General features: G+C 36.3%; 1 protein-coding gene across 1 annotated transcript in view; it reads left to right on the plus strand.

Annotated features, from left to right (window-relative positions):
- Positions 1 to 14,380, plus strand: part of TBC1D5 (TBC1 domain family member 5) — a 577,752-nt gene that overhangs the window by 42,689 nt on the left and 520,683 nt on the right. The window contains exon 3 of the mRNA XM_074195734.1: positions 1,178 to 1,240. The gene's annotated coding sequence lies outside the window, so the exon portion shown is untranslated. The remainder of the gene's footprint in view (positions 1 to 1,177; positions 1,241 to 14,380) is intronic.

The following is a 14,380-nucleotide window of genomic DNA, read 5'->3' on the forward strand; positions in this document are numbered from 1 at the left end:
TGAAATGAACATTTTTTTTGCTGATGGTAAGACCACAACTAAGAGCAGTCTCTGTTTGGATTGCTCTTATGATTATCACAGGGATAATTTATTAGACAGAAATTCTGTTGCTAATGTTATGATTTAAAATAATATAGGAAAGTGAAGGTGTATGTTCTTATGCTTTCCTTATGTGCATACTTCCTTTAAAGTCCTACTCTCTCTGGTTTTAGCTTAGGGTCACCCTGGCTTCTCAAAGACTGGGTTTAGAGAGGATGAGTTCTGTCATGTCAATTTGATTAGGAAACATTTATAAAGTACCTCCCAGACACTGAGCAAGATAAAAATGAAATCTGGAAAGACTATGGGTGGAAGAGCTCTGGGTGCGGACTGTTTGGTCTGTTTTCTGAATGTGTATCACTAGCTAAAGTCTAACAGGGTCAGCTTAGGATGTTTACAAGGTGATTAATTTTTTAGCAACTGCAACTCAAAAGACCTTCAGCTAAATCATCATGGGACTGTAATCTGCATTGGTGGGAGGATAATCATACCAATAAATTCACAGATCCTTACTGTATCGAAACAGACACTTCATGTACATTAAATATATAAATAAACTCCAATTAGTGTTCTGACTTAGCTTTCAGAAAGCAGTATCCCTATGGTTTTCAAGGAAAATATAATGGATACTACTGTAATATATTAAAATAAATGCAGAATGAGATCCGCTTTATGGAATCATTGGTTTGGTTTTTTTTGACCCCTTCTTGGTGTTATTATTGAATTTGTAGTTTAGAGTTCTAATTAAATTGTGAGTGTGTTCAGATTATAGAAATTAAGTGATCTCACTATATTCTTTCAAGGACTTTTTGGGCTTCTAAAACCAAGGATAACATTAGATGTCAGCCAAACATTTTGTCCTTCTCCTTTTTTGTCTTCATATCTGAAATACTGCCAGTTGCACAGATTGTGTGTCAGTTTAAATACAAGAAACAGACCTCAATCTGCTTGAACTTGTTCCACCAAAGACTTCTAAAACTTTAGGTAGTTTGCTACTAGTAATGGTTGTTTCACATTAAGTTGCTTTGTAGAATTATAAAACAGATTTTCTTGTGCTTTCAAAAAAAAATGTCATCCACTAATGAATGAGATGCCATCTGTAATAATTAAGGTTATTCTGTTTGTTCTTTCTTTGCAGCAAAACTTCTAAAGATTTGGAGAAGATAGAAAACAACCCAAAAGACTAGAGCATTATTGTTCTGTAAGTACTACTCTGGGTAGAAAAGGTGAATTAAAAATCTTTTAAAGAGGATGTCCATTTATTTTGGAGGAAAATTTGTTAATAGAAATGGTTATGTGTAATACAGAGAAAGATGTGTTTTAACAGTCATACTTAATAATTTAAAAGAAATAATAATGCATTCTTGAAAAATTTGAAAAATATGTTCTTAGTCCAATAAGGATTTCACCAATAGCAGTGAAAAACATTCCTGTATCTAACAAGGATTGATTTAGTTTATATACATTTGCTTATTTAAAACTATCAGAATTTAGAAAATCATTGCAGTTTTGCAGGTTGTCATTTGTTTTGGTGACTTATTGTTTAGGTTATTTTGCAGAATTATTTATTTGCTGATTTATTTATGTATTTCATTATTTATTTATTTGATTATTTAGTAAATTATTTATCTGATGAATTATTAATACATCTTCATGACATGCTTTAAATTATTTATAACTTAATTTTGAGTTTATTGCTTTTAGACGCTGCATTGTTACTGACTAGTTTTGATTTTTTTTTTCCTTTCTGGTTCTTAAAAATTAAAGTATTAGCTCTAAGGCAAAAGTATATTCATTGCAATGCCCATACTTTTTTTTTTATTATTGAGTGATTTAAAGTGGTGATAAAATTTAAGTTATGTTTAGTTTAGCTAGGGATATATACCTGTTCAGATTTTACCAGTGGTTCAGTATATGCAAATCATTATGTAGTTATATAAAAATGAGGAGAGGAAGTTTAAACATACAAGGCCTCTTTTTTTTTTTGTCCTTGTTATGTCCACTCTGGAGTAGTGAGGAGATATTTGGGCATTTGCTATGTAAATCTTGAGTGGCTTGGGGATTACTGTAAAAAAAAAGCCCCATACTCCATTATGCACATTTTGGTGGGGAGGGTGAATCTCTTGTTCAACTATTCCTGATAGAGGAAGCTTAAATAGTCATAATGACTTCTATTTAAATCACTTCATATATAATCCGTGAGTATTTGGAGTTCTTATTCTTTTATCTTAATAGAATAAATGGTAAGGAAAATATAAAAATATATGTTAACAATGTATATATTGGTAAATTGAAGCTATTTTGACTTTCCTATTAGAATTTTTTTGCAGAGTTTCTGCTTTTGCCATTGAGTTCCTTTACTCTTTCATTTGACTCCACTCAAGGGAAGTAGTGAGGGAGATACTCTGAAAGTGCTATGACTTTAGTTTGTGTAGGAGAGTATGATGGGCCCAACATGATCTTTATTCTGTTGGCTTGAGGTGAATTACTGTGTACTTTAAAGTTTTAACATTGGAGAGTGAAGCTGCATTGTGCAGTCCAAGTTGGGATGCAATTGAAATACAGTGAAAATGGTCTCTGTAGACAGGTTTCACTATAGAACTGTAAATTATGCATGTGTATATCCAAATTCCTTATTTTGAAATATTGAATGTATGAATATTTAATTGGCATCTTGCTTTAGTATCTTCCCATGGTTGCCTTAAAGAAAGCATTTTCATTTGATTTATCTACATGGATTTAAAAGTGTGTACTGTATATATATATATAGATCAATGACTTTCATGTCTGTTCTATGTATTGGAGAGGAACAGCTTCAGACAGTGTTTTGCTGTGGATTTTTTACTTCTTAATTTGCCTTGTTTTGATAAAGATGGCTTTGGAATACTGACTTCTAAGGTGCCTTCTCTACTATTGCTGCCCTGGGTCAGACTTGGGCAGTGAAGCATCAGACCCAATCAGTCAAGAAATGTCATACTGGCTCTCTTGTGGGGCCAACCATTGTGGCTCCACAAGGGACCCTTATTTGAAATCCTCACATTGTAGAATTAAAATAATTTTCAGTGTACATGGAGAGGGTCAGAGAGAGTGGTCTAGGCCAGTCTTACAATTAGGAAGCCTTAGGTTTCCAATCCTGCATCATGCTATCTGTGTGATAATGGTAAAGGTATGTACCAAGACTCTTAGTGAGATCATATGTGGAGAGACTTTGGTTTTTGACTAAGTTCCTTGTCCAGAAACCCCCTAAAGTAGCCAAAGGTGTCAATAAGAAGTGACACTGACTGTAGAAATGGAGCCACTCAAGGTGGTATTGTGACTGTTATCATTGATAATTATATCCATGATGATGATTACTAACAGTTCTACAGTGTTTTCAGATGCTCTGCACATAGACTACTTGATCTTTGAGGATCATTTGACCCTCACAACAACCCTGTTAGATTGGGGTTCTTTTTCTGTCATTTTACAGATTAGGAAACTGGCTGAATTAGGTTTAGGGACCTGAGCAAAGTGCTGAACATTACTCAGATTAAGCCAAAAAGAGAACAACTCAACTGACTGAGCAAATATAGTTGTGTAATGGAAAACTCTTAGTAGATTATTGTATCATCGAATGCTGTCTGAAGCAAATAAATACATTTGTATCCAGCAAAAATCACAGCAATATTTATTTGAATTTTATTTGAAAGTTTTTCATGAAGAGACTGTAGTCGGCAGGTAGGATGGGATAGAATCTTGAGGAAGTAATCTGAGAACTTTGACTCTAGGGTTATGGTTGAGACCAAGATCTAGAGGATTTCCCACCAGACTTTTTTTCTCCATCCCAGTAGGGGTCTTTTCCAAGCCTGAGAGCTAGAGATCATGGGATAGAAGACATGCAGCATCTGAAGAGGCCTGGAATCCAGGGCATTGTCTAGTATCTTATTCCCTTCTACAGGCCAATAAACAGACAAATGATGCTACTCATGGCAAGAAAATGTATAGCACAAATAACATCCTTGTCATTGACTGAATGGTTTAGGTTTAAATTGATAAAAGTTGAGGATTGACTCTAATTTTTTTTGAAAGTTAAATTAATGTCTTCAGAAATCTTTCTAGCACTAAATTGTGAAAACATAAAAATTATATATAAAAATGATCTGAGTAACGTGAAATGTTTTCAGAAAACCATTAAAAATTTAGAGTTGTAGATGTTTTTGTATATGAAGTAGGCATCTACATTCTTTGTTATCCTCTTGAGATTCCTAGATTAAAATTTAATGTACCTTAGAGATCACCTTTTCCACTCCCCCTCCCCTCATTTTACAGATAAGGAAACTGAGACCTAGAGAATATAAGAGGTTGCCAAAGTTTATTCTGGAAGCGCCAGGGCAAGTGATAGTGACAGAATATGAGCCTATGATCTCTGGCCCCAAATACAGTACTATACCATGCTGCATTATCATTCTTTCTATTTCAAAGTCATTTGGCAAGATTCTGTCACTAGGTGATCTAAGAACAAAGGCAACTATAATACTACTCATGGGAACTCTTTCCCTTCAGTGTACTAAGGTATTTAGGACAGAATAACACTGTATTAAAAAAATAAATTTAAATATTTGCAATAGAAAACTATGGGATTTCTTTTAATGGACAGCATCCAATTTTAAGTAGCCCTTTCTGTCTTGGTCAAGTCAGCAATTAATTTGGAGGATGAGATATAATATTGCTCAGAATGTGAAACTGAGCTTAGAATGTCCATGCTGCTTCATATATTGGTTCTTAGTTTGCTTCCATTATATCATAGATTGAGAGACTTGGTATGTTGTGATCACAGTTTATTGACTATTAGATAAAGCAGAAAGGAAACTTGAGCTAACATTACTCTTTTTAAAAAAAATTATTTATTTTAAGGCAATGGGGTTAAGAATGTCACACAGGTCACACAACCAGGCAATTATTAAGTGTCTGAGGTCAAATTTGAACTCAGGTCCTCCTGACTTCAGGGCCAGTGCTCTATCTACTGCGCTGCCTAGCTGCCCCGAACCAACATTATTCTTGAGAGATTTTCCTTTAGCCATTTCTAGCCTTCCCTTCTCTCCAAGATTGTCTGTTGTGGTCAAGGAGAACTGGACTCCATTATAACCATTCATTAAAAGGGAACAGTGACAGATGTGTTCTATCCATATTTTGAACTCAAGGGCAGAGAAAAATATTAATTCCTCATCAGCTCAGGAGGGATTTGCTGTAGCTGGACAATCTCAGACAATCTAGATGTCTCCTTGTGATGGGCCTGACTTCCTCTGTTCACCTGTTATCCTTGGCTTGGAAACCTTCCTTATGCACTATAGCTTCTGGATGGTGGGTGTTTATGGACCTCCGTGGAGCCTCTTAGCACCCATAGGTGCCACTTTCTTTCTCCGTGATGTCCAAATTGCAAGGGTCTTGAACAGAAGAGAACCTAGGGTGCTGCCACACCCAGAAAGTACTTTTTTAGCTTATCCATTGCTTGTTATTTTGTAAATGAGACGTCCAGACCCCAGATTAAAGGGATGCACTTGAAACCATTCTACTGGACCATCATCATCATACCATCATCATCATCATCATCATCATCATCATCATCATCATCATCAGAAGCTACTGATAGGTTTTTCTCTGAGTCATTTCTATAGAGAGCTAAAAGACCAACACCCCCCCCCCCAAAAAAAAAACAAAAACAAATGGGCTTATAAAAGAAATACTTGATGCAGGAAAGTTTTCTGGCAGTATAAGTAAGTGACTTTCATTCTTTCTCCCTAGCTTTCCAGAGATAAAGGATATATCTTTTCTTCCATTATTAGTTTGTCACATATTCAGAATTCACCTTTTTTTTTTTTTTTGGTTTTTGCAAGGCAAATGGGGTTAAAGTGACTTGCGCAAGGCCACACAGCTAGGTAATTATTAAGTGTCTGAGACCAGATTTGAACCCAGGTACTCCTGACTCCAAGGCCAGTGCTTTATCCACTACGCCACCTAGCCACCCTTCAACTTCTTTTTAGAGATCATCTTTGTGGTCATTGTTCTTTTGATTCTGTTTAATTCTCTGTGCTGAATCACTTCATGTAATCTTCCTGTATTTTCCCCAATTAGTCATTTCTTCTTGTTGTTCATTTGTTTCAGTAAAATCTGACTTTGTGACCCTCCTTGCCCCCCCCCCCCCCCATTGGGGTTTTCTTGACAAAGGTACTGGAATGATCTGCCATTTCTTTTTCCAGTTCATTTTACAGTTGAAGAAATTGAGGCAAACAGGGTGAAGTGATTTGCCCAGTCAATTACTGAGTGTCTGAGGCCATATTTGAACATAAGATGAGTCTTCCTGACTTCAGGCCTGGCCTTCTATCCATTGTACCACCAAGCTATTTCACCTAATTTCTTAAGGCACAGAATTGTTCCATCACATTTATTCTTATATCACAGTTTGTTCAACTTTTTCCCAGTTGATGGTTCTTTACTATCATACACACAAAAAACTTAATTAATATGCTATTAATTTTTTGATATATGTTGGACCATTATTTATACCTTTTTTTCCATGATGTATATGTCTAGTATTGGGACCTCTGGAGAATGTGAACTGTTTAATGTTTTCTTGCATAATTTTAAAAGGATATCCAGAACAAGTTGGATCATTTCTTAGTTCTACCAGAAGCATGTTAATGTTCTTATCTTCCTGCAGCATCTGCAACATTGAATGCTTTGATTTTAATTGTCTTGGCCATTTTGTAGGGTTTAAGGTGAAATGTCAGTTGTTTGTATTTATCTTAATGATTATGAAATTGTTTTCATATTTACATTTATAGGTTGTGATTATTCTTTTGATAGCTGTTAATTTTTACTGCTTATGACTTTTATTCTAACTTAAATAGTTGTGTCATTCTACTTCCATAACTGAAATATCTAATGTTCATAAATGATATTCCATTCAAAGATTTTTTTTCCCACTTGACACTTATTCTACCCCTCTAGAATTTGATTAGAGTCATAATTTAAGATATTTAGAATGCTCTGGAAGAGAACTTCTGGGAATTCCTGCCTTCATGCATTGATCTGCATTGATATTATTCACATTAAAGCTGTTAAATATTACATAAATGAAATTATCTAACTTTTGTTGGTTTAAGAATTCTTCCTCTTCCATAATTGTGAAAAAACTTTTTTTATTTTCTAATTTTGAATGATAAGATCTGTTATATTCAAGTTACAACCTGATTTGTAGTTTATTTTGATTTGTGATGTAAGACACTGGTCCAGATCTGATTACTGCTAAATCATTTTCTGTTCTTCAGCTGCTCTTGTCATATACAGAGATCTTCCTTCAAAAGTTTATGCTCTTGAGTTCATCACACATCAGACTATTGTTTCTTTTTTTTTTTTACTAACCTGTTCTACTGATCTACTTTTCTGTTGTCTTTTTCTAATGAGCACTAAGTAATTTTGATGACTACTGTCTCGTAATAAGACTTGAGTTCTTGTAATATTTTTCCCTCTTATTCCTACTTTCTTTTATTTAAAGGAATGAATAAAGCCTTTATTAAGTACTTACTTTAGGCAACATACTGAAATATAGGAGGCATAGTCAGGCAAATTGGAACACTACTGTACTGACTACCATGTCCCCTCAGATCCTGAAGAAGACAACCTAGGACCCTGACCTTCAGAGACTTGAGTCAGCAAAATTTCTAGCCTAGTGTCTTCAGCCTCTATCCTGGGAAACCTCTCTAGTAATACAAAGAGAAAAATAAGGCAGTCCCTGCTTTCTAGGAATTCAAATTATAAGTGGGAAGATCCACACATATGGAAAGTTTTAGCTGTGCATCTCATGGAAAGGTCCTGTGCTCTTTAGGGTCCAGCAGAAAAGCAAATATTGTTTCTTCTAGAATGTCATTTCCATTGATAAAATTATATCAGTTTTTGAAGTTGAACCATTTGATAGTAACAAGGACTTTGGTGACATGAACTTTTTTCTTGCGACTTCTGTAGCAGAGGCTACAGTTCACACAGAAACAAGTTCAGACTCCATCTCCCCAGGAGTGGCTTTTCAGGATAGTGGCTGAGAGCACCATATTCCCAAGACCCTGACATTTAGACTCTGGGACTGTCTCCATCAGGGTCTGAGGGGAGAAGGTGGTCAGCATAGTGGTAGAGCTTTGACTTGCCTGGCTTGGCCTCCTCTAAGCTCTCCCTCATTGTGGCTGGCTTATCTACCCTCTGTGGCATTTGGGTAGCTTTTTCTCCACAGGAATTATTTCTTTGACTCAGCAGTCTAGGGGATGTTCTTACCCACAGTGTTCCTGGGCCTATTTGCCTGTTGGGGAGAATTGGTTTTCATTTGTTTCTGGTGATGATGAGCAAGATAGTTTCCCTCTCCACGAGACTTTTTTCTCTCAGTGAGATTTTTCTTGTGATTATAGACCTTTTGTTTCCTTAAATGAATTGTATTACTTTGACAAATTCTATGATAATTTGATTTCTACTATATCTGTAAATTAATTTAGGTTATGTCACTTTTATTATATTGCCACAGTGCTTCCGGAATTGTGCTCTAGTTTTATGTCTTCCTTTGTTTTCCTAAAATGTTCGTATTTGCAAATCTTTGGTTTATCTTCGTAGTTTAATTTACAGATATTTTGAATTAGTTTGAATGGAATTTCTCTTGTTCTATGTTTTTGTTATATACTTTGTATAATTCAAGTTTGCTTTATTAGTATTAATTTTAGCCTTTTTCTGGAATCAAGCAAGATCCTTTGACTATGGCTGTGGGATTTAAATCTGATGTTCTGGCAGCCTCTATTTTTTAGTTAGCACAATTGTTGTACAGTGGTCTTTAGAGGAAGTAAGCATACTTAGTTGGTCATTTCCAAAGGATAGTTGCAGCAGTTGATTGGGGACGGTGTTTCAATATGCTGGAACCCCTATGTTTGAGGATTCTATTTTGCTTCTTCCTGACTGGGTCAAGAGAGTGGAAGGCCTTAAAAGTCACTGCTTTCTTTCATAGACTGTAGATTTAGATGGCAGGGAGTTGGGAAAGTTCAACCCTACATTTTATCTTTATCTTATATGGTAGAGCTAGAATTTGAAACTAGATCATCTGATTCAGCCCTATTCCTGCTACTTGACTCTGTTTCTCTGGGTAAGTCCCCATGGGGACCAGTCTCTTCATCTGTTCAAGGAGGAAATTGGGCCCATGGACCTTGGTGGGACTTCCCAAAATTAGGTCTACAGACCCATGACTACTTTGTGATCTTCCTTTTTTGGTTTTCTAATTTAAGACCCTCATGGAACATAGTAGAAAGATCCCCAAGTTTACAGTTGGCCCTTGGTTTTAATCCTGACCCTACTGCTTACCTGCTTATCTACAGAGGTAGAATGGGACTCAGGAAGACCCACATGATACTCTTCCCTGATAATCAAGTCACTGCATCTCTTTGTACCTCAATTTCCTCATTTGGAACACATATCTATTTCCTAGGGTTGTTGTAAGGATCAAATGAAGTAGCCTATGTAAAACATCTTGCAAACCTTAATGATCAGAAATGACGGCTCTTATTATTATTGTTATTGTTACTATAGGCGTAATCCTGGGTGAGTCTCTAACCTGTGGCGGCTCCACTTTATCTGTAAAATAAACTTGTTGAATGATTAGATGCTTCATAAACTTATTTCCAACTTTAACTCTTACAGGGTTTGCTAGTATCTCAGTGAGTGAAGTCTTTTTCTTAAACAGGGGCATAAGTAGGAAATGTTTTGCTTTTTTTTATCTTGGAAAATGCATACTTCAATAGTGGAATGTCTTAGAGTAAAAAAGGCTCTAGAAGAGAATAGTTTTGCCTTTAGTGTTTATTTTCAATCGCTTTCAGCTTCTATACAGCTCATGTCGGTTTGCCTCTCAAATATGGAATATTCTGTTATTGAAGTCATAATTCCATTCTGAAATTTTCATTTCTATTTTATTTGAATTTTTGATTAAAAATGGACAGTTAAGTCAGACTAGGTAACTGCAGTGGTATGTTTGTACTTAACTGTGCATTAAAATGTTGGGAGCAATTCTGGTCCAATAATTCTTATTCATATGTATGGTATCAAAATTCTTATTGTTCAGAAGGGCCCATTATGCTTGGTAACAAAGGAAAGTGTTATCAGTATATTCTGCTTCGAGTTTGTCACAGTATGAAACACTTCCTGAAATACTTATTACTCTAGTTATAAGGGTAATAACACAGCTTATGTGTTGGCTCCAAGAGTAGCTACTTTATAATTATGACAAGTGAAAGTACAGCCAAAGGTCACATTAAACAAGAGATTTCTTTCACACCTCATCCATTTTGTGGATAGCATGTGAAAATAGTGTGAGTCCCAGTACTGATATTTTTAAAAAGGAGAGCAGTCAAGACTGTTCCCTTGGAAGTTTTTAAATGCCTTGTAGAGAATTTTTTTTCCTACGTACTGCAGTGTTTGGCAGGTGGGCTTATTTGAGATTCTGGAATAATTAAGTAGAGCATCTAGTAAGTTGGAGTGACCAGATTTCCAAAATGGAATTTTGTTATCCTTCAAGGGTTATTCAGGAACCTAGGCAAACCCTTCACCGCATTTTCAGCCCCATTTTGCAGGGGTTCAGATGGACCAAAAATTGAGGGGATGGAATCAGTTGGTTGGCTTGGTCTAGGTGACAGTCTCTGGGAATTTAGTCTATTGAATCACTCAAAGAAACAAAGAGATCCGTCTTCCCCCATGATTGAAAATATCAGAGCCTCAGTGTTGGAAGGGAATCCTGGGGTCATTGAGGCCAACCTTATTTATAATCTTTCTAACAGGGAGTCTGTCATTCAGACTTTTTTTTTTTGTCTTTTCTCTAGCAAGGGAAAATTCTAAGGCAATCCATTACCCTTCCTAGTATTAGGAAAGTCATCTTGTCAAAAAGCAATGGCAATTCTGCTTTACAATTTTCACCCCTTGCAAGACATAACATTTTTTTCCTGTTAGGACTAGGTTACTGTTTTAGTCTATCAAAATGTTTTTGAACTTAACTCTATCTAACAATTTGTTAGCCAAGCCTTCTCAGTTTTGTATGATCTCTAAATTTGATTACTATGTTAAAGACTTATGTGTCTTTATCCAAGTCTTTGATAGAAATATCAAACAGCACAGGACCAAGTGCTCTAGACAGTCATCTAGCTATTTCCTCCCATTTACATTAAAATATTAATGAGTACTGTTAAGGGTCTGACATTCCTCCAATTTAAAATCCATTTACCTGAACCATCATCTAGGTCTCAGTTCTTTACAAATAGTACAAATTACTTTTTTCAAATGTTTTACTAGAGTTAGTTAAATTGTAGCATTTTTGTGATCACTAACTAGTTACTGCTTTGTATCATTCCCTTGATACTTGCCAATATAACAAAAATTATCTGATGCAAATTAATTTACAGATTTAGTGCTGTACCCATTACATCTCCCAGTGGATACTTTACAGAACTAGACAAAAGAACAACACAGTCAATTGAGGGAACAAAAGGTCTAGAATCCCAGGGGAAATATTGGAAGGGGGAATAAGGATAAGGGGCATAGTATTGACAGAACTCAAACTATACAGAAAGTAATGATCATCAAAATTAATTGTTACTATTTTTTTTTAAAATAGAGAAAAATCTTAGGATACTTTGGACTAGATTAAAGGAAAATCATAAATAGTTTTATAAGCTCAGGAACATAATTTATTGGAGAAAAGACTCCCAAGTAGCAATGGAAATTTGTATTTTCTATCCTATAAATGTCAGATAAGGAAATAAGAGTAGTTTATGATTCCAGTTCTTGGTGTGATATCATGCTGGCTTTTTGTAGTATAGGTGTTGACAAATCATCTACCAGTTTTTGAGTCATGGAGACTTGAGGTGGCTTCTCAGACACTCACTAGTTGTGTTACGCTAGGATGGGGCCAGCATTCCCAGAAAGAAGACAAAGCTGCCCCTTGAGCCTGGTCAGTCCCAGCTTCCCTGATGCTGGCCATTGAGGGGCCTAAAAAGGTCTAGCTGAATGACTCGCTGAGAGACTCAAGATTGTACAGTCCTTTCCAGTGGAGAGAAGAGTCTAGAGAAGCTGATGTTAGGGCAAAATGTTCAGTGATTAGTAAGGGTTGTTTCATCCCAGCTTTGAACCTGAACCTGCTGGGGACTGCCTCCAACAGACTTTAGGCAAGTCACTTAAAGTCTGTGCCTCCGTTTTCTCATCTGTAAAATGGGAGTCATAACAGCACCTCTTTTATGGAGTTGTTGTGAGGATCCAATGATATATCTGCAAAGCATTTAACACCTAGTTCATAGTAAGCTCTTAATACTTGTTCCCTTCCTCTTCTCCCTTGAAAACCCATTTTTATTTTTGCTAGAAGTTGAAAAGCAAGCTTACTTCACCCAAGTTCTAGGACTCCATTTTCTTTCCCTCCCCCTCCCCCCCACTCCCTACCCTTTTTCTCTGGGACATAATTTGCCCCTTTCTCTCTTATGTCCCTATTCTTGTCCTCATTAATTTTTAAGAGGGCACTGACTACTTTAGTAAAATCATTCACCTGTTTGTTGTTGGTTGGTTGATTTTGGAGATAGCCAAGTCAGGCAGCCATTAGAATTCATGGGAAATCAGATTCGTGCACTGTTTTTTGGGTTCCCTGGCTCATCTGGACTGGGTGATTTGAGTTCCTCAAATGGAGTCAGGTTCTCTTACTTATTGTGGGTGGCAACAGGATCATAAGTCATTTTTGTTATGCTTTCATTTCAAAGATGATTGATCTTGACTGGGAAAACAAGCAACCAAAGGGTTAAACAGTGTCTCCTTTTCTCTTCTGTAATCTTCCTCTTTTTCCTAATAGTCTTTAGGAAAACAAAACAAAACTGCCCCACTCTAACTGCTCTTAAGCATTTCTTGCCATCCTTAGGCCATCCTAAGCTTTAGTTTGCCAGATATCATTCTTCTGGATGTTTTTCACTGCCCCCTATTAATGACATTTGGTTTTTTTTATCTGTTCATCATATCTTTAAAATTGAAGTGAATTCTGTTTTCCTATTGTATTCTTTGGACAAATTACCCTTTTACCTTATCCTTAGAATTGTTTCTTTTTCATATCTTCAGAATTTCTTTTTTAAACAGTTTATTCATTCAAATCCAGGGAAGTTTATTCTTTTAACCAGGGTCGCATAGGTAATATTTAGAGAAGAGATTTGAATTTAGAGCCTCCAAATCCAGAGCAAATAGGAGGCAGTTTTTGAGAGGGTGGACCTCATGAAGGAGGTAGCACTGGAAACTAAACCTGGGAGGATGCTAAGGAGTGTATTCCAGATCTGAGGGTCAGCCTATAGGAAGACAAGGAGAGAGAAGTGGCCGGGCCAGTCTGACTGAAACATGGAGGCTGTGGAAGGGGTAGTAACCTGTTAGGAAAGGTGGACCAGGCTCCACTGAGAAGCATCCACCAGAACAACTCATGTTTTACAAACTGCAAGCAGAAGGAACCACAGTGTGCAAGACCAGTTGGGAAGGGGAGAACCTGGAGGTGGTGAGACCAGTTAGAAAACTATTATAAGGGTCTTGACTTTGGTGTTTACTGTGTGGGTGGAGAGAAGGGGCAGAATATGACAATTGTGATAGGAATAGAATGGACATAATTCGATCATCTTATCCCTCTGGATCGTCTTACCCCCCAAAATTTTTGAGTTCTGTCTGTTTGTCTGGCTGGCTAGTTATCTATCTGAGATGCATTTAATTTGTCTGTGGCCTCTTTTTCCCCCTCAAGCATGTTTTGTGTGATTGTTGTATCTGAAATATTATTTGTAGCAAGAATATCACAACTTCACTGCCCAAGGTAGAACAGAATTAACTACTCAGTTCTGGCTTATGCTAGATAAACCTGTTTAACAGCATGCCCAAGGGTTGACTATCCTTTTCAAATCTGACAGGAGAGTTTTTTGCCCTTGACACTGATTTCACCAGAATCTTTCTTCATCTTTGTATGTTATAGTATGCGTGTTACTATTTCTGACTTAGTCATACCAGACCAACTCCCTAACACATCCTGAAAGGAAATACTTGGAATCCATGTCTTAGTAGTCCTCCTTTCAGATTTAGTCTCCAAGGGCCAGTAGTTTTCTCATTCTAAACAGTGCTACCCTTCATCACTCTCTTGGCCACAAAACTTGGTTAGTTAATTTTTTATCAGGAATAATAATCTAATTAGCATATTATTACTCAATGATTTGTTTATCTTCTAAATGGGAAGAAAATTGAGTAAGAAAGTAAAAGAACAAGAAAGGAGATAACCCAAGACTAAAATAAACCC

The sequence above is a fragment of the Macrotis lagotis genome, chromosome 7 (genome assembly GCF_037893015.1).
Source record: "Macrotis lagotis isolate mMagLag1 chromosome 7, bilby.v1.9.chrom.fasta, whole genome shotgun sequence".
Classification (NCBI taxonomy): Eukaryota; Metazoa; Chordata; class Mammalia; order Peramelemorphia; family Peramelidae; genus Macrotis; species Macrotis lagotis.